This window comes from Lissotriton vulgaris, chromosome 9, assembly GCF_964263255.1.
Source record: "Lissotriton vulgaris chromosome 9, aLisVul1.2, whole genome shotgun sequence".
Lineage (NCBI taxonomy): Eukaryota > Metazoa > Chordata > Amphibia > Caudata > Salamandridae > Lissotriton > Lissotriton vulgaris.
Window position 1 is genome coordinate 512,079,976 of NC_141697.1, and position 21,201 is coordinate 512,101,176.

The 21,201-nt window shown below is 42.9% G+C and overlaps 1 protein-coding gene across 2 annotated transcripts in view; it reads left to right on the forward strand.

The window, feature by feature from the left end:
- The window catches only part of AP5M1 (adaptor related protein complex 5 subunit mu 1), a 122,729-nt gene extending 102,973 nt beyond the window's left edge, over positions 1 to 19,756 (forward strand). Inside the window, exon 9 of one of the 2 annotated variants that reach the window (XM_086937973.1) lies at positions 18,726 to 19,756. The gene's annotated coding sequence lies outside the window, so the exon portion shown is untranslated. The remainder of the gene's footprint in view (positions 1 to 18,725) is intronic. The other variant, XM_086937974.1, reaches the window with a different exon arrangement.
- Positions 19,757 to 21,201: the final 1,445 nt, after the last annotated feature.

Here is a 21,201-nt window from a genome sequence, read left to right on the forward strand (position 1 = left end):
CATGCATTCCTATGGGCCTTAGGCCCATAGGAATGCATGGGGAGTCATTCCTTATTTGCGATTAGCAAATTGCTAATCGCAAATAAGGAAGCTGTAGAAATCGCAAATAATATTGCCATTTCTACATGAATCCCGTTTTGCGAGTCATTAATAGCGATTCCTTAATAATCGCTATTAAGGACTCGCAATTCGGGACATTGATGAATCTGGCTGTATTATTGTTTCATTCCCCTCACCAATCTATCTTCACCACTTTTCTGTTACCTCTTTGCCACCTGTTCCTTATGGTTTTATATCATAAGTAACTATATTTTCTATTTCAGTATTTACCAATTGGCGTCATAGTTGACAATAAAAATTACTCCGCTTTTGAGCTTTCTAAACTCAGTAAAAATGAGGACCCTTGTGTCGCTTGCAACAATACAAAAAAATCCAAAACTAAATAACCGAAATACTACGAAAAATGTGTGAACTGTATTTACGATATCTTTACCAAAGGCCTTTCCCCCTGGCGTTAACAATTTGAGAATAACCTAACTGCGTTAACGAAAAAAGCTTAGTAACTGTAATAAATTACCCTATGTTCTTCTGAATAAAAACCCTGCGTAGACCATCTTTCACATATATTTTTGGCTGATGCAGTGTTTTTGTAACTTCGTATGTACCTTCTTTAGAATGAACACATTGCTTGCACCTTTACGCCTGTCTGAAAGGACGGTTATATACATAATAATACAATGTTATCACTTTACGCGTCAATATTAGTCTGTCTTCATTAGAAGTCTGTCTTCACGCACATCCTCGTCTCAGGATTATTGCCCCGCACCCTGCTCAAGAAGGGAGACAATGACCTGAAAAAAAAAAAGTCAAAATGAGGTGCTAATAAACAGTCCTTCAGTTTAAGAAACATTTTTGAGGATTACATCGTAAACTCCGACAAATCAGATGTAGGCTGTTTGTGAAAGTGAAACTGATCCGTCCATCATTCAAATTTAGCAATACTTTCGTGTTCGGGCTAATTTTGGTCGTTAGCTGTATTATCAGATTAGGAAGCATTGTGCCGGGTTGATGAAAGGAGAAAGAGGCAAAAAGCCGAGCACTGGGTGAATGTGGAGGCCTTTAACCTGCCTGAAGTATGCCTGGTCCTGTTATGCAAATGCCCGCAATCCTCCGCTAACTTCAGGGGAAATATACGCCTTGAATGACAGGTTTATTCAGCACGGATTCCGTTGGTGGCTAATCCGCCTTTGATCTCGGTCTTTCACTTAACCAGCAGTTACCTTGTTCTGACAAAGTGCAGCCGAGATTAGGGAGATCACCGGGACACTATCAGGGAGTGCGTTTATTCTCCATAACCTCTTCAGGCGCGGGCCAGGAATGCAATCTATTTCCAGTATTTGAAGATGAAAAATCCCGTCTGCTGAGTTACAAAGTCAATTGAATAGCAAATGGAGTTTGTTTCTGGTCTGCGGAGGCCGGCTGTCTTTTTGGCTCTGAACACAAAGGCGGGCTTCAAGGGCTCGCTTCTTTCCCTCCAAAAAAAGACATTGCAAATACAGCCAAAATAATTGCGCAGTCACTATTCTGCAAGTACGACATGCATAATGTCTTTTTGCACATGGTCAAGCAGGTTACCCGTCTAATTTGGAACGAAGCATTTGTTTTGTATTTATTGCACTTTACGGGAATTTAGTTTTGCATTTCTTTGCCACACACAGCGAAGTATTCCAACAATTCTGATATGACCGTCATGGTGCGAGCTTGGGCTGCCCCACCTATTGCATGCCAGAATGTATGACGCCATAAACTCATGCATGCCGCCATTGGAGTCTAAAATCCAGCACATGGGGGCAGATGTATCAACAACCAGATTTGCGTATCTCAAATAGCGATTTTTTAGAAATCGCTATTTGAGATTTGCAAATTGGTATGTATGTAGAAATTCACATTTTTTTGCGATTTCTTAAAATTCCTTAATTGCGATTAGCAAATTGCGAATCGCAATTAAGGAATAATTTCCCTTTAATTTCTATGGGCCAGGAGGCCCATAGGGATGAATGTGAAGTTATTCTCAAATCGCAAATAGAGAATAATTACATGGGTGTCTTAAGGACACCCTGCTGCACCCCTGAAATTTACATGTGTGCGCATATGGCGCACATACGTGCCCTAAGGGCCTGTATGAGCGCCACATGGCACCTTTACAAATGCCAAGAAGTGCATTTGTGAAAGAAATCTCAAATTACCACCAACTATAATTTGCGATTTCTTAGTGTGAATTCGCAAAACTTGATTGCTTCTTGCATAGTATTTAAGGAATCGCAAAATTTGTGATTCCTTAATATTGCGATGCGTTTCAAATGATACATAGCATTTTCATATTTTTCTGTCGCAAACGCTGCTTTTTAGCGAATCGCAGCATTTGCAACAAAAAAATCATTTGATACATCTGCCCCATAGTTTCTACTCAGAATGAGGAGTTAACTGTGGAAATGCATGTCTTCCTTCCAAATTCGTATTTTGGGCACAGTGAAGTCTCCAAAGAACCAGAAACTCAAAATTGCAATACAGACGCGGGAATGTGTACCAGGGAAACAAGGAGCAAATCTTCACTGGCTGCGGCAGGAGCCGCTAAAGGTATCATCGATAACTATTTTGTTAAAGCAGGATCACTTTTGATAGAGGACCTTGCTGTGCTTGAGAGGCGTATTTCCCAGGAAATTGACTGGGTAAGGAGATCATCAATGGGCCCACTGGCTCTAGCCAAGACTCCTGATGGAAGGCTAGAGGCCAACAACTCTATCAACGGGGCATCGGGGGTCAACCAGTCATTTACTAACCCAGACCTCACAATGGAGGCCATAAGTGATCTTGAGGACATGAGCTTAATGACCCTACCGACGGGCCAAATACCACAAACCCCACTTCCAACCACTGGCCATGACTCGGCTACAGCCACCACTAGCGAGAAAGTTTCCGATCTTTTAAGGGGAGCCAGGGAAGGAGCTATCCAAAAAAAAGGAAGAAAGGGGGGCAAACTAAGGAAGGGAGTAAGCCAAAAACTCCTAAGCCCAACCCCGTAACGGACGCTGCTAGTTCCGGCGATAACAGCCCGGGCCATCCATCCGGGGATAGAGTAGTGGCCCCTCCTATCGTCATTGTACCTATGGATACACCACTCCACTCGCAACAATATCTCAACGGAATCCTCCAGTGAGGATATCACACTCGCAGACATAGGTACACTCCTTAGGTCTCTTTTAAGCCCCCTAGAAGCCCGCCTGATAAAGATCGAAGCCAGGCTGGTTAACATTGAAAAATCTACAGTCCAGCTGGCAGATAGCCTGAAACTAGAAAGCAAGGGAGCCAAAGGGGGGCTAGATCCAAAGCCTAAAAAGGGTGCTAACCTAAAAACTATGACGAAGAAAAATGCCCCAGCTACCTCTGAACACACCCAACACAAACCCAACCAAAATAAGACCCCTCAATCCTTGGCTAATGCAAACACGATCAACCCACTCACACAAACCCAGGCACCATCACTTCCACCCTCAAACACAATTACACACCCTGAAGATAATGCCATTCCCTCTAACAAACCACAGAGAGAGCCAAAACCTCCACATAACATGCAAAATAATGCCCGCAAAACCAAACCTGTGAACCTACCACCTGAGGCGTCCCCCTCCACAGTAATTTCAGCGGGGGTACCCGAGCTAAAACCCACCGCCATAGAGACAAAAGTCTCCCTTAAGAACAAAGTTATCAACTGGCTGTCTACACATAGACCTCTCCCACAAGGCACAACTAGTGATATTCTTATGGTAAGACGGCGCGCTACCTGGGTGGGAAACGTGAGAAAAACAATCAGTGGAGATTGCGCCCTGATTAGCTTTAGAGAACCCAGGACAGCCTCCTACATTTGCAGTTGGGCCCCTGACGATCAAGGGAATAACATCCAGTCTCTCCCCCTCTCATTCTTTTACCCATCGAGTATGTATACACCAGAAGATCAAAGATGGGGGTACCCCCAAGAAATGGCGGGAGAATGGGAGAGTAACTGCGGAGGAGGAGGGACCCCTACCATCATAGGAGAATGATGCCTGAGCATTTACCCTCATATGGCGACGAGGAGGGTTGGGAGATTAGCACTAGGAGGGGGGGCGGATGGGGGGGGAGATTGAGAGGAGTCCCCAGGCCCTATAGAATCCATCATCCAGTCTACCTCCCCACCTTCAACAGGTACAGCAGCCTTGAAATGGTTGATTGACAGCTCAAGTCCAAAGGCAGGGACCAGTACCGTTTCTTTTCCATAGATGGCAGTGAGGATAGAACCATCTCTTCCGAACAAGCCCCGGTTCTATGGGAACAGATAGCTGCTCCCGATGAGCTCGCACACTGTCCAGATCCAGCCCACTCTATACCAGACATATCTGGTAAGGGCAGTAATTTACGGGTAGGTCAGGGGGATTTGTCACAACATTTAATGGTAAATCCGGGCACAAATGAGAATAACCATTCTGATATTGAGCCACCATCCACAAGGTCTCCAACATTGAACCTGATTTCATGGAATGGAGCTGGGTTGGGTAATAAAATGGATTGTCAGGAGTGGGCTTCCTTTATCAACTCAAAAAGTATTTGCCTCTTCCAGGAAACTTGGGCAAGAGAGGAGTATACGTGCCAGGGGTTTGCAGTGTTTTCAAAACCTGCTAAATGGAGGGGTCGGGGTCGACCGTCGGGAGGGTTGGCAATTTGGGTAGCTTCCCAATTGGGTTGTCAGGCCAGATGCCTAACTGTGGATTCTGACGACATATTAGCTGTCCTGTTAGAATGGCCAAATTCCTCCAAACTGGCGATAATAAATGTCTATTCGAGACCAGTAGCCACACCACGAGAATCGAATACTATCGAGGAACTCTCCGCTTTCCTGAGCGAAATTCCAAGGGAGCTCCACTACGTGATTGGAGGGGACCTGATCTCGCATTATGAGCCATTGCCTGGCCTTCTTGATGGACCCTCCCTAGAGGAGGATTCAAGATGGCTGGTACCTGCCACGGCGGCACCCCCACCAAGAGCCTGGACCTCCCTCGCACTGCAGATAACCGTCCTCACTCTCAAGCATGGCCTTAGGGCCGGCAATGGACGTACTAAATCAGATATCCCAAGCAAATGCACCTTTAATAAAGCAAGAAGGGAATCCAGATTGGATTACGTCCTAGTCCAATTGTCATGCTGGTCACGCATCATTGATTTTAGGGTAATTGAAAGATGGGACAGTGACCACAACGCCCTGGTACTTGAATATGCCATGCCAGGTAATGAGGACATGGGACAGGACAAACAAAGTGCAAAGACAGGGCTACTCCTGGAGAACAACAGAAGGAGAGTAAGATGGGGTAAATTGGTCACAAGTGGCGCTAAGTTACCCAGGCTTTATGCCAGAATCATTCCTGTGCTGGAAAAGGCATTCGCACTTAGCGAGGAACTTAGTAACGGGAAAAATAGAGAGCAGTTATGGCGAACCCATGAAGATCTAATAAACACCATGGAGCTAGATCTTTTTGTAAAGGGTGCAGGTAGGACTAGTGGGACACACAAGAAGACCTGGTACAATGCCACATGCCGGAACTCCAAACGAGAACTTCTACTCGCAATTAAGGCGTGTAGAAGCCGGGAGGAGATACAAGTTAGAAGACGGGCATATAAGAAACTGCTGGCAAACGCCAAGGCCGAATGGGACCAACAACACTGGGAGAAACTCTCTGTCGCATTGGCTACTAGAGACTCTCGTAAATTCTGGCGGGTAGTTAATAACGGATCAGAAGACCTCCCTTCGGCAATTGAGCCCAATATTGCCCCAAGCATATGGCAAAACCATTACCAGTCCCTATATGCACTAGAGGATGAGGCCCTGAGCCCCCCCCTGCACTTTAGCGAGTGACTCGGAGGGTGAACCTTTCACTGAAAAAAGTTCGGGCAGCTATCACGGGGTTGTCAACAGGCAAAGCCCCGGGGCTGGATGGGGTGCCACGTGACCTATTCAAACAGGAGCCAGGGGTATGGGCCCCCTATCTCGTGTTGATATTCAATGCGGTCCTTGAGGGAATGGAGGTCCCGGATACTTGGCTGGATGCAGAGGTGGTTCCAATATTCAAAAAGGGATCTCCTCTGCTTCCAGCCAACTATCGTCCAATAAGCCTTATCGATGTATCACAGAAGCTCTTCGGTAGGCTAATGCTGGACCGATTGCAGAACTGGCTGGAGGAGACAGATACCCTGAGCCCATACCAGGCGGCATTCACAATCGATCAAATATTCCGATTAAACCTTATTTACTGGAGGACTGTACTGATCGAGGGCGGCACTTTGTACTCGGTTTTTGTGGATTTACGTGCCGCCTTCGATCTGGTGCCAAGATCAAAATTGTGGAAGGTAATGGAGGAGTTAGGCGTCCCGAAAGACATCCTTGCAATCCTGATGAAACTGCACCAAAATAACTTTGCACGTGTCAGGTGCGGGAGAAGCGGCAATTTAACTGAAAGATTCCCCGTTCGCAGAGGGGTGAGACAGGGTTGTGTGCTCGCACCGACCCTGTTCTGCCTCTTTGTGAACGGGGTAATCGCGCAGCTGACAAGGATTGCCAACACTGATGCCCCAAAACTGAGCGGCAGCAGGGTGCCCGCAATTATGTTTGCGGACGACACCCTGCTGCTGTCCAAATCCCCGATGGGCATGCAGTGGGTGCTGCATGGTTTTCTGGAATTTTGTACAGAAAGGAGACTTGAAATCAACCCGCAGAAAACTAAATTCATGATCCTAAACCCAATGCCCTTCAAACGCCCCAACCCCTTGCTCGGTACAGTGCGCTTGGAAAGGGTTTACACAAGTGATTGCCTGGGGATAACCCTAAACCAAAATCTAACGTGGGGGGCACACCGAACAAAAGCAAATATGAAATTGGCCCAGAGGGCGGGAGGTATCGCCCACTCAGCCCTGCAATCCAAATTTATAAAGCCCAGGCGCGGGGGGAGTTATTTATGGGGGAGAGTTATGGGGCCACATTCCGTTGCATAACCTGCTGACCACAGAAAACAAATTCCTTAGGCAGCTGACAGCCCTCCCCCAAAGCACTCCTCTCCTGCCCCTTAGACTGGACCTGGGTCTGAGGCCCATTACGGAGGAATTAGGGCTCAAACCATTAACCTTTTGGCGTCGTCTTTGGAGCAGTTAAGACCTCACCACCTACAGAGCCGAGCTACAGGAATTTCTATCCCTGCCCAATGCCACCAAGACCCTTTGGTTAAACTACATTAAGAGAACTTGTGAGACCCTTGGATTACCAGAACTATGGTCAGACCCGGAAAGTACAAGCAACAAGATTCCGAGGAAAGTGCTGTTCAGAGCGTACTACGATAATATGCTTCTCCGAGCTCTGGATAGCACTCGTGAAGGATCCCTAACACACCACTTCATTAAAATTAAAGACTCATATAACCTTGAAAGCGTTCTGGATGGCATGACTCCGGCTCTAACAAGAAAACTATTCCTCCAGTGGAGGTACAGGACCCTCCCTCTTGGGTCTTTTACTCAAGCATGGTCCTGTCGGCCTGCCACAGAGACGTGCCCTGCATGTGCCCATTCAAAGGAGAACGATGTGCATGTGGTTTTCTTCTGCCGAGCCTACCCGAAAAGCAGGAAACACTGGCTTGTCCCCTCCTCAAAAACTTGGGATTTCGAACATTATGTTGAAATAATGCTCAAATAGGATGAAAATGAAGCTTCTTTATTGGCAGCACGGCAGAACAACTTCTTGCATCAGAGTCCAGCTTCAACTACACACTGAGTGTAAAACATAACAGTTCCACCAGCATGTGGAATATAGAGTGCCATTGAAAAGAAACATGTTGCATGCAGTGCCATGCAACCATAACACACTAATTAAAGGGATAACACTATATAAGAGATTACAACACATTCCTACCCGCATACAGAGTTTTAAAGACTGATTCATCCCCGCCAATTGTGTTCGCTATAGCAAAATTTTTAACTGCAATGTGGTATGCCCGCACCAGATTGATAAAGGGGGTCGGAGACTCTTGACAATTTTTATCCCTTGTCTAACTGGCACCTTCTTTTCATTAATTCTTTTAATTCTTAATGTATTTTATATTAATGAAATATTGATATTCCGGATTTTTAACTGATGAGGTAAATTTTGTACATCTTTTATGATCATGTGATCGAAATAAAGATTTGGAATTGGTTTCCTAAAATTGCAACCACTTGATACTACTGATACAGGCTAATTGTTTTCTTTGCTGAAGGAGTTATTTGGCTTTAGCAGCGTTTTAAAGATCAGTTTAAGATATTTTATCTGAAATTTGGTGAGTGGTAGACTAACTACCTGTACAAAGCACAATGTCATCACTGATTTAATTTCAGATGTTATTAATGATGTCGTAGCACATTACTCATGACATGTTCTATGTGAGGTCATAAACTATGCATAGCGAGGGCACAAGTTATAGTTACTTTAGTTAACTATAACTAGCGAATTGCAGTGTGTTTTTTTTAGTTCAAAACTTTAGGTTTTAACGTACCTAGGCTAACTACAATGTCACTTTGATCTTTGTTTTTTTAGTGCACTTCTGCAGTGTTTTTTAATGTAAAGTAAGATATTATTACCAGACCTAGCTACAACATTACTTTAACTTTTTTTTGTGTGAATTTCTAGGCTTTTTTTAACGTAAAGTAAGATCTTATTACCATACCTTACAATAACATCACTTTAACCTTTCCTTTTTCAGTGATTTAAAAAAATATATATCTATCTATATATATCTATCTCTCTCTCTCTCTATAAATATATATATATATATATATATATATATATATATATATATATATATATATCCATCAAAAAGGTTGCCCTGCTATGAGGACTCGCCATTAGCGGGACATCAGAGCCCACTGAGTCATTTTATGGATTATAAAGGAGTGTCAGACTAACAGTGCCAACAGGGGTAATACTACGCTGATCATGAAAATGAAAACTACAGGTACCAGCATGCCATGAAAGACACACACCTGTGAATATTGCGCGCATGCGTTTAACTACCGAAACAGCAACACCTTCTGTTTTCTGCACTATATCCTCTGACGAAGAGGCCAGGAGGCCTTGAAACACGTAAGGATGATGTCAATAAATTAACTTTGGACTGAGCTAACATGCTGTCATTTATTTATGTCCCACTAACGGCGAGTCCTCATAGCAGGGCAACCTTTTTGATATATGGCAGCTCCAAAAAGCCAGACCTCAGCCCTCACAGGATTTTAGTTCATTTTATTTAAAGCAAACGCATTTCGCACTATGCCTTCCTCAGTGCTCTTTTAAAATGCCATCATACACATATGTTTAAATTACTCTGAAAGCAATTTCATTGGAGGAACTCGAGAGAAATGACAGCGACAAAGGACTCACAAATTTCTTTCTACTATTAGCGATGTTGTGGCCGCCATGTCTGTCAGAGGCACAATTAGAGCCAAATTTCGGGGGGTAGGGGGGAGAGCTAAGAATTATTTTTTTTGGGGGGGGCTAAATCTTTAAACAATAGGCAGAATGGAACTGCAGGGGCTCTTAGAAGAGTTAAAACAATAACAATGCCTCATCATCATGCAAATGGTCTTTTAAAGACCTGTGAAGTGCTCGGGTGTGGCTGTGTGTGAGCCCAGGAGGCTGTCTCATCCCGGGCTGCCACACACAACGGGGGGGGGGGCTGAAGCCCTTTGAGTCCAATGGGCGTCTGTGTGTGTGTATATACCGCCTACCCAGCATTTGGTTGTTTGCACTGAAGGCAACCCGGAATGGACGGAGGAAAACAGGCACTGTTCTACGTTTTCCGTGACCAGCGCGGGAAGAAGTTTTAAAGAGGCGAAGCGTGTGGTGGACGTGAGGAAGATCGGAATTTACATCATCGGAGCAATTTGGGAACACAGCACCCACCTATACAAGGCATCTGACAGCTGCAACCAAGGAGCCCCAGCGACAGCTAGAACTTATCCAGAGACTTCTGGGCAATGTAGTCAAAGGTATGGGACTACAAACAAAAAAAGACAGTGATCGTAATTTGGGGCCAGCTGTACTCCATGTTTAAAGGAGGAGCCAGGGAGTTTTAAATGAGGGTGGAACCCATTTCCGTTTTGAAGGGCATCTGACGAAGACCTGAGCGCTGAAATGCATCATGCCTGCTGATTGTTGGCATTAAAACCGATCTTCCACACCGATCCCTCTGTGTCCTTTGGGTTGCTTTGAAGAAAAAGTTGCTGTTCGAGTAAAAAAAAATTATATATATATATATATATATATATAAATTCACCACATCAGCTGAAGCAGCCGCCCCAGCCCTAGAATCCAATGACGAAGGAACAGACCCAAATTCGGTGCTTAATCGAGGTGTTTATTCTTGTCCAGCAAGCCTGCCGCCGCCATTACGCGTTTCGCCTCTTACAAAGCTTGATCACATGGCGAGTTGCTGAGAGCCAATGCCGATATTTAAAGTGCAAATGCGTGCGCCATTTTTTTCAAACTAGGTATCAACAACATGGAAGAAATACTATATTCACATGTGTTAAATCAAGGTGCAAATTTGCAATACAATGTTAAATGCACATTCGACCAACTTATAAAATATATAAATAAATACGTATTTAAATATTTTAAAATACATTTTTCTGATATTATTTCTGTATAAATACAGTAGAACCAATGAGTGGGAATAATATGAATAAACCTCCACTTACTTCATACAATCTTTTGGTCTCACTTATTTCACATCTACGAAATGTACAATGAGCACTATATACAATCAAGCCCAAGTGGGCTGAAACCCCAAGAAAAAATGCCGTCATTCTAGTTGTTTTCTTATTTTCGGCACACAAAACAGTGAGTGCATAGATTCTTTTTTTCATTAGTGCTAGTGCAAGTGCTTACTTAAAAACAATATCTGATATCTCATAATAGAGCCAATGGTAAATCCCCCAGATAACATTCCAGGGTTGCCCTCTTTCAATTGTGAAGCTCTCTAAATACACATGTTAAGAGAAAAAAAATGGCACATAAATATTGATAAACCAATTCATCAAATAAACATACCACGATGTAAGTGCAAACTAGCAAATGAAGATCCCTATTCCCTGCTAACAGAAGCTTCTCATAGTGTTAAGCTGAAGAGGATCCACTAGTGGACTATTCCTGACTGCATGCATCAAGGTTATTAGTATATCCTTGCATAGTTGTAAACATTTCAGAAAAATCCAACTAGGATTCATCTTGAACGAGGACCAATAAGTAGCAAATTAACCAAAGTTTTTACAAACGGGTATAAAGATCCTCCGTTGCATTCAGCCCTTGAGATTGTTACTGTCTAATTCCAAGATGTATCTTGTTTCGAGAAGGCGAAGCTTCGCATCTCGATTTCCCCCTCTTTTCATAGGCCAAACTGAATCTATTGCATAGTAAGACAAATGAACAGGGTTGGAACCATGTTCATGCTCAAAATGTCTGGCCACAGGGTAGGCCTGATCTTTATTATTGATAGCTCTAATGTGCTGGAGCACACGTTTGTGGACCGGCAGGCGGGTATTACCCACATACCTGAGTCCACAAGTGCACTCCAGCACATAGACTGCATAATCTGTTTTACAGTTTAGGCGCTTGGTGATTTCTCTAGGTGTTTGTGAGAATGGGACAGTGTATTTAGTCCTGTTTACCCCGTGTTTGCACGCCTTACATAGCGAGCATTTCTTGAAACCCCTACCTAGGGCCTTCCAAGTGGTTGAAATTTGCGGATCCAAGGTATTTTTGACCAGTGATCTGGCCATAGATATTGATTTCCTGAATGTGAGGAGTGGTTTGTTCAACACCTTACTGCCAATAACTGGATCACCCAATATGAGGTTCCAATTCTGACTGAATATTTTTCTGATGGCAGAATGTTGTCGGCTATGTGTTACAATCATGCGAGGTCTGATTACGTCCCCGGCCGGGGTTGTATCCACCTCCTTGACTTCAGGTATCAGCGCATTTTCTCGGGATATAAGCTGTGTTCTTCTCTGAGCAGCCTCAACTATGCTCCTAGAATACCCCCTAGCCAGGAATCTGGCTTTACTTGCTTCTTGTGCCAACTCGCATTCCTCATCACTGCTGCAAATCCGCCTGATACGCAGCATCTCCCCATAAGGGATGCTCCGTATCAGGTGGCGTGGATGGTGGCTTGCTGCATGCAGGATGGTATTGCCCGCAGTGGGCTTTCTGAATAGTTTAGTTTGTATGCGGTTGTTTTCAATATAGACTTCCATGTCTAGAAAACTGACAGTCCTTGCGTGGATGCATGATGTAAATTGCAAATTTAAGCTGTTAACATTCAGGCTGTTGACAAACTGTATAGCTGCCTCCTCCGTCCCCCTCCAAACAAAAAATAAATCATCTATATATCTGAGGTAGGTGACCACATGCTGCTCCATGATTGTACGCAGATCCCCCGCCAGGACCTGTTCCTCCCACAGCCCCATGTGTAAACATGCGTAGCTGGGAGAGAGACAGGCCCCCATGGCGACACCCCTTACTTGTTGGTAGATTTGATTATTAAACAAGAAGAAATTCTGCTCTAAACACATTTGAATCATGGATAACAGCATCCTGTTATGCACCCCATAATATATAGGACGTTTATTCAGGAAATGTTCAATCGCCTTGAGACCATCTCGGTGTCCAATGGAGGTATATAATGATGATACATCGAGGGTCATTAGCAAAAAGTCAGGACCCCACTCCAACTTCTCTATTTTACGAATGAAATCTGTAGAGTCTTTTACATATGACCCTAGTCCTTTGACCCAGTCCTGTAGAAAGAAGTCTATATACTTGGAAACATTCTCAAGGGAACTGTCAATAGCAGATATTATGGGGCGCCCAGGCGGTGGGTTACAATCCTTATGGACCTTGGGGGTCAAATAAAAGGTTGGTACCACTGGATGTTCTTTTTTCATAAATTGAAATTGATCCTCCATGATAATTCCCCCACTTCTCCAGGCCTGGAGTTTTGCTGTTTGATCTCCCCATGTTGCTCTTAAGGTAGGCTAATTACTCTTTCTGTAACAAGACATGTCATTCAATTGCTTCTCTGCCTCCTCCAAATATAACTGGCGGGGCCAGAGCACAACATTTCCCCCTTTATCCGCCTGTCGGACCAAAATATTGTCATCCGCGTTCAATTTTTTAACCAGTTGAACATAGCTCCAATTCTGTTTTGTAACCTTATGACGTCGACTGTTAGTTGCAATGTACAGTTGTTTCAATTCCTTCACAACCAAATCATGATAAACGTCAATATTATCATAGAGCATTATCGGTTGAAACGTGGACTTAGGTTTAAAGGATGTTAAACCTGCAGCTGCATTGACGTTACCCAGATTGGAGTCCCCTTCCTGACTCCCAATAGTTTCTTTTTGCAGGGACCATATTTCATTCATTCCTTCTTGGTCCCCCACAGTCAGCAAAGTGGGACTTCTGCTTTCAACAGGATGTTGTTTTTTGGACTGCAGGCTATGAAATTTGTTCAGTTTCAGTTTTCGAACAAATCTATAGGTATCCATTCGTGCGTCTGCATAATTAAAATCACACGGCGGGCAAAACGACAAACCCAGGGACAGTACGGCTTCTTCCTGCCGAGTCAAAACTGTTTCTGATAGATTTAAGACTGAGTTGGGGTTTCTGCTCGTGTTGCATTGCGTTTCTGAAACCGGTTCCATTTTCCCCTCGGGGGTCCCCTTGTTTTGCCCCTGACGGCTCCGGTGTCTTTTCCGGCGTTGACTCCGCCTGTAGTTGCGCCTGGTGCTGGTTTTGCTTGTGACCGCAACGTGTCTCTCCGGTCCAGGCAGAGGCAATCGACCTCCTCCGCCATGGAAAGTTTGGTAAACCTCAAGGCCGGCTCCGTTGTATTTTCACCCTCGACCTCACTTTCAATGTTGGAGCTAAGGTCAGATCCTGAAATCAAATTTTTGCGTGTCCCAGAATTTTTATTTTGTGCACCCTTGACCCTCGCTTTGACTCCGTCTTATTTTCGAGCAAAGGTGAAAATCTGGCCGTTAAGGTAATCAAGTCTATCTCTTTCAAATTTGTAAGTCTTTCTTTTTTTGATTACCTCCTCCTCCTTGTTTAAACGGACCAACATATCATCCCGCAATTTTTTAAATTGTTCATTCATGCCCAATGCAGTAATTTCTTCCTCCAGTTTGTCAATTTCGCCCTGTAATTTCATGCGATCACTTAATGCATATTTTACCAAGATTGTGATCAATTTCATTGACGATTCCAAGTTAGATTCCGCCCATTCTTTGAGCATGGCAGGGTCGGGATTTTCATAGCTTGGGTTAAAAGTTATTCTGAGCCCCCTCGGTACTCTGTTGACTTCTAAATACCGGGTGAGGGATCGATGTTCCCACCACTTTGATTGCTCGGAACGCATTAGCTTTTCTAATTTTTTGAAAAGGTCCAGAGTGGTGGGATTCCCTGTTGCTGTTTGTGCAGTCTGTGGTATAGAGCCAGACCCCCCCGCCGGGGAGTCTAGAAACATAGTTTCTGCCGCTTCCTCACGTTCGCGCAACTTGTTTGCGGACATTATGGCACTTTAGGCTGGGAGCTAAAATCGCTCCACCTCGATGTAGTGTTCGGTCGGTTTCAAATCACTCCGTCCCAAACACTCGCACACTCCTTACCGGGCAGTCCGTTAAAGTCTGTTATTGCTCGATCACCTTAACGCCAGCCGGCGTTACTTCTTTTAGATGTCGGCTTCCAAACAGATTAATTGTCGACGGTGCTCAGGGGCGATTGCAGCGTACTCCTCGTAGGTCCTCTTCCGGAAACCAGTCGAGGTGTCGCTTCCTGCCGCGTAGCCCAGAGATTAAGAAGGGGTTCTGTTCGTACCGTGGAAGCTTGCTCGGTAAAACAAATGCAAGTAAATTCGCCACATCAGCTGAAGCAGCCGCCCCAGCCCTAGAATCCAATGACGAAGGAACAGACCCAAATTCAGTGCTTAATCGAGGTGTTTATTCTTGTCCAGCAAGCCTGCCGCCGCCATTACGCGTTTCACCTCATACAAAGCTTGATCACATGGCGAGTTGCTGAGAGCCAATGCCGATATTTAAAGTGCAAATGCGCACGCCATTTTTTCAAACTGGGTATCAACAACATGGAAGAAATACTATATTCACATGTGTTACATCAAGGTGCAAATTTGCAATACAATGTTAAATGCACATTCGACCAACTTATAAAATATATAAATAAATACGTATTTAAATATTTTAAAATAAATTTTTACTGATATAATGTATATATTTATATATAATATTTTTGTGTATAGAGATTGATATTTATTTAGGAATTAATGTACATGTATATTTAATAATAGGGTATTTTCATATGAATTTGTTAGTTTTTTACTTATATATATATATATATATATATATATATATATATATATTCACACGTGAAATCCGGCGCAATCCTTTCCTCTTAAATCAAAAGGAATCACACAGGAGCCGTGGCCTCTATATTTTAGTGCAGATTTATTTCAGACACAAAAACGTCCTACGCGTTTCGGAGTGGAACACTCCTTCGTCACGGGCAAACTTTTTTTTTGTGATGCTTAAGGAACTATTAAGCAATGAAGAATTTGAGACTGAAATGGAGAAAATGAATAAAAGATTGGGAAAGCTGGAGGAAGAAATTAAAATGAAAAAATTATCCAAGTTTGAAAGAGACGAAATCGACTATAAAAACGGCCAGATTTTGACCTTTGGTAAGAAATTCGAGAAGTTGAGAAATGAACAGGCCAGCCAGGCCAAACAAAATACGAAACCAGTACAAGGAGCGGAAGGAGGGGAAGAACCAACAACCTCAAGCAGTGGAGTATCTGAAATAACGAAACAAATCCTGCAGTGTGATTCTGAAACAACCAATAGTGAACAAGGAAATGAAGCAGAAGTATTAAAAGCCCGATTTTTAAAGGAATACGAGTTGCTGACAATAGACAAGTCAAATACAATGACCATCAGCGACAGCCCGGCAAGAGGTCGTGGCAGAGGAGGAAGAGGAGGCAGAAAACAAAACTACTCCATGCAATCAGACAGCCCAGTGGGAACCAGAACAAGGGGCAGGTTTGCCAAGAAAACATGAAGACGCGAACCGTGGTAAATCTTTCTAACTATAAACTTAATAATGTTGAATTGGATGTTTTAATGCTAGGCCTATCATTTTGCCCTACGTCTAGATTCAATTATACGGAAAGTAGGATAGATTTATTCCACTATGTAAGAAAACTGAAATTGAAGAAGTGGTTTTCTAACAAGCCCAAAAAACAGGATACTGAACAACCCAGTTCACTTTTGGATGTCCAAATAAATGACATTGAGACTTTCCAAGTGGCTCAAGAATTGGCAGGAATAGTGGATACAACCTTTCCTGTAGATTTGACTGCAGAAACTCCTTTTAAACCTAAATCTGTGTTTTTGCCTCAGATCAATTGTGAAGCAATAAACTGCTTTGAGAAAGGGATGGTTAATGAACTAAAGAAACTAAAAAATCACAGAACAAACCAAAGAACAAACTTAAACCCTAAACAGCAAAAAGCCTTGAACACATTAGAATCGAATCGTGATTTTGTAATTAAGCAGAGTGATAAAGGGGGAAATGTGGTCATTTGGCCTGTAGACATGTACAAACAAGAGGGATTTTCACAATTATCCGATTCCAGTAGGTACTGTCAAACCACCAGATTAATCTATAATCAGGCAATGTCAATGGTGGAGAAACAGATCACAGAATGGAAGGATGAATGCATAATAAGCTCGGATGAATTTTCCTATTTGGCATGCAAATACCCTAAACTTCCTGTATTATATTTGCTCCCTAAACTGCACAAAAACGCCCAACGACCACCAGGGAGGCCCATTGTCTCTTCATGTGGGAGTGCTTTGGAGAATACATCCAAATACGTAGATTACTTTCTCCAACCCCTGGTCCAATCCCTCCCATCCTATGTCCGAGACACCAGCGATTTCCTTAGACATATATCAGGCATGGAATGGTCTTCTGAGTACTTCATGTTAGGACTGGATGTTTGCAGTCTCTACACGAGCATTCCACAAACTTTAGGCCTTGACACATGCAAATATTTTCTCCACAGCAGACCAGCAAGTTATTTACATCATACAGAGATGTTGCTCAAAATGATAGAGATGTGTTTGAGTAATAATTTTTTCCTTTTTGATAAGAACATCTACAGGCAGATCCAGGGGACGGCTATGGGAACCTGCTTCGCCCCCAGCTTTGCAGGTCTGTACCTGGGCTGGTGGGAGGAGCAGGTGGTCCGCAACATCGATCTTTTCAAAACCCATGCCGTCCTCTGGTTACGCTACATAGATGATATCTTCTGTGTGTGGAGTGGCTCTGAGGCACAAGCCATTGAATTTGTAGAGATCCTCAATACTAATGATATGAATCTCCAATTCACACACCAAATTAGCAAAGATACTATGGAATTCTTGGACCTTAAACTGGAGACAAAAAATGACACCATAGAAAGTTCACTATTCAGAAAATCTACGTCTGGCAACAGTCTACTACATGCTGACAGTTGCCATCCACACAACCTCATACAAAGTATACCTTTTGGGGAGCTTCTGCGGGCTCGCAGAAATTGCAGTACCATCAGCAAATTTGAAAAAGAAAAAAACATCATGCAAGAGCGTTTCCTAGCACGTGGCTACAGTGCTAAAACTGTGACAAAGGCGATTAAAAAAGTAGAAGCTCTCAATCGCCACGAACTACTGTTCCCTAAGGAACCCGATGCAGTCATTAAGCCTAAAGAAACTATAAGGTTTATCACTACCTATAGCACTCATGCATGGGAGGTTAGGAGGAGCCTAAAAAAGTTTTGGGAAGTGCTTAAAACAGATAAGGATTTGAATGATTGTATAGGAGATTATCCATCTCTCACTTTTCGCAAACCCAAGTCTTTAAGAGACCAATTATGTAACAACATGATCCCCACGCCCAAGAAAGAAAATGCGGTTAAAGGGTTTTTCACATGCAATCAATGCAAGGCCTGTAAATATAGTAGCAGCATCAAAACAGTGAAATTCAATAATGACGATGCCCCATGGGTTATACAAAAACACCTAAATTGCAACACGGAATATGTGGTGTACATTCTCAAGTGTCCTTGTTCCAAGTATTATATAGGAAGCACCATCCATCCAGGAAAGAAAAGAGTGTTAGAACACTTAAGGGCCATCACCAAGAATGATAAAACATACCCAGTGGCCCGGCACTTTCAAGAGAAACACAACAGTAATGCCAATCTTATCAAATTTGCTGCCATCGATTGTGTTTTTCCTAATACAAGAGGTGGCAACAGATTGCTAGAACTCAGAAAATTAGAATCCAAATTTATAATCAGATTCAACACCACGGTGCCCCAAGGGTTGAATATGGATGAAGAGTTATCTGTACATTTACATTGAAATATATGTTTTGATTCAATTTGTTGATACATACCTGCCGTTGTTACTGCTTGCTGTTTTTAGAAATTTTGTGTGACTTCTTCAGTAACCTTTGTTACAATACGATGATTTTAATAGACGTTCTGTCTTTTTTCAAGGTAACAGATACTTGAGGAAGAAAAGATGAAGTGGCTATCTTTTGAACAGCTTGCCCACAGGGGCAGAACTCCAACTTCATTTTCTTATTTGATTTAGCCCACTGGGGCATTATTGAATCATGCTTACCTATATGTATGTGTTTATCAAGACCACCATGTTTCTTAAACAATTTAAGACTCTATGAGACTGAGGCTAACAGTGCGTAAATTGAGTGCTGACACTTTGTTTATACACAGGTTTCGTTTCAGGAATTGTATGGTTTATTCCAAACAGTGTTGTGTAAGGTTGATAAAATATTTTTTTCGTGAGATACTGAGAATTATCAATACTATTCACATATTTCAATTGACACCATTTTATACGAGTACAACACATTTTGCCCACTGGGGCATTTAATAACCAACGAAATAGAATTTCAGTCTCAATGTTGACACTGATTTCAGCAGTTATTCAAACCATTCACAGAAGCGAACTCAAATCAAACAGCACTCTTTCGGGAAGACATGAGCTATAACTCTCCCGTGGCGCGGTGGACTAATACACCACTGCTTAACGTTTTGACCAACAGGGGTTCGAAACCCACAAACGGCCGACCTTAATTTTCTTTTACGGTATTTACTTTAACCGTATTTATGTCGACCAGACTTAAGCACTATTCCTCATTTTGAATTTTTTACTTGTGAGATGGTCTTAATTGTCTTAAATCATTGAGTGCCATTTGAGTGTGTCACTCGAACGCTATATGTACAAAGTAGCGAGTTCCTAAATATGCTCAAATACTGTTCTGGAAATGCTAGTCATTGATCTTCCGTTGATACTTAAAAACCTTGAACAATTTTATCAATACTGCAAATACTCATATGATGTATAATATGGAAAAGTATTTTGTTTATGTTTACTACATCACGTGACCTGTTGATTAACTTTATTAACTAAGATGTAATGCACAAAGTTTGCCCGTGACGAAGGAGTGTTCCACTCCGAAACGCGTAGGACGTTTTTGTGTCTGAAATAAATCTGCACTAAAATATAGAGGCCACGGCTCCTGTGTGATTCCTTTTGATTTAAGAGGAAAGGATTGCGCCGGATTTCACGTGTGAGTAGTTTGGGGGTGGCTACCCCAGCCGTGAGCCCGCCGAACCAGTGGCTTGGGATCAGCTACGAACTCTGTGTTTATATATATATATATATACGTACTCTAATGTTGTCTGTGTCAGTGTCTCTATGCATTTATGCATCAATTTTGATTCACAACTTTTTGACAGATTATGTACAGGAATATGTGTATTGCACTATATGTGACTGCAAACCATCCGTTCAATAACTGATGACCGTGTGGGTCGATAGGATCACATTTCTCCTTAGTCACAGCAGTTGTGGCAGTAATTAATAAAAGCTCTAGGTTTACCCTTTTCTACTGAACTCTGGACGGGCGCTATTTCCTTCTGATGTAAAGGGTGAATCACGTAAAATATTGCAGCTCCAAAAAGCAGGACCTCAGCCCTCACAGGACTTTAGTTAGTTTTATTTAAAGCAAATGCATTTCTACATTATGCCTTCCTCAGTGCTCTTTTAAAACGCCATCATAAACATATGTTTAAATTACTCTCTTTGGAGGTGAACGATTGTGTGTATGTGTATATATATATACATATATTACCTACTGGCGGTCGCCAGTAGGTATATATAGTTAGGACCTAGTTACCATAGGATATTCCGAACATTCTATTGGTAATAACTTTGGCGCAGATTGAGGGATCTGCCTATAATTTTCCTTAAATTTGCCTTGTTGCGCTCCGCTCCTTCCCTGAAAGTTTTGGGGGGGGTTCGTCAAGCGGGGGCGAGAAAAAAGTGGGGTCTCAAAATGTATTTTCCCCATGTTCATTTCCATAGGGACATTCTGACAAGGCTACAGCTCGAACGGCTGAACGGAATTACACCAAACTTGGCAAAATGGTAGGGACAGGTATGCAGGAGTGCCTTTTCTATATTTGGTGAAAATCCCTCCAGTAATTGTTGAGAAAATGAATTTGAGCAAATTATATATCTATATGCGCTCAACATTCTATTGGGAATAACTATGGCGCCGATTAAGGAATCTGTGTGTAATTTTCCAGAATTTTGGCCAGCTCCGCTCCGCTCCTTCCCTGAAAGTTTTGGGGGGATTTGTCAAGCGGGGGCCGAAAAGGGGTCCCAAAACTTGTTTTCCCCATGTTAATTTCCATAGGGACCTTTAGACACGGCTACAGCCCAAACGGCTGAATGGAATTACACCAAACTTGGCAAAATGGTAGGGCCTGGTATGCAGATGTGCCTTTGCTATGTTTGGCGAAAATCCCTCCAGTAGTTCTTGAGAAAATTGAATTTGACATTTTTCAAATGGCATTTTCTATGGGACCTTTAGACACGGCAACAGCCCGAACGGCTGAACGGAATCACACCAAACTTGGCAAAATGGTAGGGACAGGTATGCAG